The sequence below is a fragment of the Gossypium arboreum genome, chromosome 11 (genome assembly GCF_025698485.1).
Source record: "Gossypium arboreum isolate Shixiya-1 chromosome 11, ASM2569848v2, whole genome shotgun sequence".
NCBI lineage: Eukaryota > Viridiplantae > Streptophyta > Magnoliopsida > Malvales > Malvaceae > Gossypium > Gossypium arboreum.
The window spans coordinates 62201548-62204852 of NC_069080.1; the positions used below are offsets into that span (position 1 = coordinate 62201548).

Consider the following 3305-nt stretch of genomic DNA (forward strand, 5'->3'; position numbering starts at 1 on the left):
GCCAACATGTATCGCTGAAAAGTAGCAGGAGCATTATAATCCAAAAGGCATTTGTCTATAAGTAAACGTACGGTATGGACATGTAAATGTCATTTTCTCTTGGTCTTCAGGAGCTATTGGGATTTGGAAGTAACCAGAGAGTCCATCTAAGAAATAATAATACATATGCCCAGATAATCTTTCCAACATCTAATTAATGAATGGTAAGGGGAAGTGATCTTTTCTCGTGTCATCGTTCAACTTCTTATAGTCAATACAAACTCTTCATCCCATGACGATGCATGTTGGGATCAATTCATTCTTCTCATTAGCCACAACAGTCATGCCTCCTTTCTTAGGGACAACCTGTACAGGACTCACTCGAGAACTGTCAGAAATAGGATAAATAACTCCAACATCTAAAAGTTTAATTACCTCATCTTTTACGACTTTTTTCATGTTAGGATTCAGCCGTCTTTGAGTTTGCACACAAGGTTTACACTCATCTTCCATTAAAATTTTATGTGTGCAAAAAGAAGGACTGATCCCTCTTATGTCAGAAATCTTCCAAGCTATACCTCTTTTATGCTCTTTTAATACTTAAAGTAACTCGTCCTTTTCGATTAGCTGTAAATCTAAAGTAATAATCACTGGTAATGTGGAATTATTTCCAAAAAACGCATATTCTAGGTGATTTGGTAGTTGTTTCAATTCTAATTTAGGAGGTTCCTCAACATAGGGTTTTAATTTTAATCATTGTTTACCTCAATACCCTCATATTCTTTTTGTTTCAGTGAAGAATCATTTAATTCGGATTTTTTCGTACCTAATACAAAATTATTGTCATTTACCTCCTCTCCTTGTGCAGGATATAGTTCCAACGTATCCTTATGAACAATTTCTTGTAACGAATCTTGAGTAGCATGATCAATAGAGTCGATAAAATAACAGGAATCATCTTGTTCTCTAGAAAATCTCATGGCATCATAAATTTTGAAATAATCTCTTCGTTACCTACCCTAAGTACAAGTTTACTGTCACTCACATCAATAACAGCTCTAGCAGTGGCTAAAAATGGGTGACCTAAAATTAAAGGCACCTCAACATCCTCATCCATGTCAAGCACGACAAAATCAACAGGAAATATAAATTTATCTACTTTTACTAGTACATCTTCAATAATACCCCTAGGACATTTGATAGATCTATCAGCTAGTTGAATATTCATCCTAGTAGGTTTTGGTTCCCCAAGGCAAAGTTGCTTGAACATTTTGTAAGGCATCAAATTTATGCTAGCGCCTAAATTAGCTAGTGCCTTCTCAACATTTAAACTACTAATTAAGTAAGGAATAGTAAAACTTCCTGGATCTTTCAGTTTGGTTGGTAGTTTATTTTAGAGTATTGCTGAGCACTCCTCATTAAGTCTTACTGTAGACAACTCTTCAAACTTTTTTTTATTTGTTAGAAGCTCCTTCAAGAATTTTGCATATATAGGCATCTACGAGATAGCTTCAACGAAAGGTAAGTTAATATGCAACTGTTTAAAAAGTTCAAGAAATTTACCAAATTTTGCATCCATGCGGTCTTTCTTTAATTGTTTTGGATATGGGATTGGTGGTTTATATTCCCTCAGCACCGATTTTTCACTAATTTCGGGTTTTACCTCCTCATCCTATTTCCTATTAGCTTTTTGTGGCAGCTTCTTTTTAAATTCAGTTAACACTTTCCCACTACTTAGGGTAACTACTTTCACATGCTCTTTTCGGTTGGATTCGATGTTATTAGGCAGGCTCCCTTGTGGTCTCTCTGAAATCATCTTAGCCAGCTATCCTATTTGATTCTCGAACCCTTGAATCGATGCTTGTTGATTTTTAAGTGCAGTTTTCGTGTTTTGAAAATAGGTTTCTGCCACTAAAATACACTTCGTCATCATCTCTTCAAGGTTTGACTTTTTCTCTTACTGGTAAGGCTATTGTTGGAAGTCTGGAGGGGGTGGTGGTCTCTGATTTCCTTGGCCTCCCCATAAGAAGTTTGGGTGGTTCCTCCAACCTGCATTATAAGTGTTACTATAGGGATTATTTTAAGGTCGAGGATTATTACCCATGTAATTTATTTGCTCGTTTTCCATGCTGGGGTAGAAGGGTAAATACTCTGACTTGCCCATTCCACCTCCACTCGTGTCATACTGCACCACTAGATATACCTGAGTGGAACCACATAGACCGTCAATCTTTTTATTCAAGAGTTCTACATGGTTTGATAACATGGTTACTGCATCTAGGTTGAAAACACCGGCTGACTTTGTTAGCTTTGTTCTCATAACTTGCCATTGATAATTATTCAGTGACATCTCTTCAATGAAATCATAAGACTCCTTAGGTGTTTCTTATTTATGGTTCCACCGACCGCTACATCGATCATCTGTCTAGTTGAGGGGCTCAAACCATTATGGAAAGTTTGAACCTGTAGCCATAAAGGTAACCCATGGTGAGGGCACCTTTTCAATAGATCCTTGTATCTCTCCCATGCATCATATAGTGTTTGTAAATCCATCTACACAAAAGAAGAGATATCATTCCTCAATTTAGCTTATTTTAACTGGCGGAAAATATTTGAGTAAAATTTTTCAATCATTTGTCCCCAAGTAGTGATTGACCTTCGTGGTAACGAGTTTAACCACTATTAGCCTTATTCCTTAATGAAAAGGGAAACAACCGAAGGCGAATGGCATCGTAAAAAATGCCATTCATCTTAAAGGTGTCGTAGAATTCTAGAAAATTTACTAAATGAGTGTTTGGATCCTTGTCCTGCAAACCATCAAACTGAACAAACTGTTGTATCATTTGAATAGTTTTAGGTTTCAGTTCAAAATTATTTGCAGCAATAGCAGGTCGAACAATAATCGATTTAATTCCTGTTAAATTAGGCTTAGCATAATCATACATAGTACGAGGAGCAGGATTCTGATTAACAGGATTTGCAGCAACCACAGGAGGTAACGGATTATTCTAATTATCAACCATCTCCTTGGTTGTAGTATGGATATCGTCCTCTCGCTCTTCCTCTATGTATTGTAGGCTTCACCTTATTTCTCTTTGATTTTTGTGAGCTGTACTCTCTATTTCATTATCAAAAAGCAAAGGCCCTAATGGGTTCCTTCTAGTCATAAACTAGAGACACCTGTCAGAAGCAATTAAAAAGGAAAATTAAAAAAGAGGAATTAAGCTAAAAACAAAAAAGTAAATTGCAATAAAAGTAAAAATGGCTAAAGTAATAAAATTCAAACGTTCCAAACATCCTACTCCCCGGAAACGGTGCCAAAAACT

General features: G+C 36.2%; 1 non-coding gene across 1 annotated transcript; it reads left to right on the forward strand.

Moving 5' to 3' along the window:
* The first annotated feature begins 2458 nt into the window (after positions 1-2458).
* Positions 2459-2565, forward strand: LOC128284819 (small nucleolar RNA R71). Its single transcript, XR_008275242.1, has one exon. It is a non-coding gene; the product is annotated as a small nucleolar RNA R71 (small nucleolar RNA).
* Positions 2566-3305: the final 740 nt, after the last annotated feature.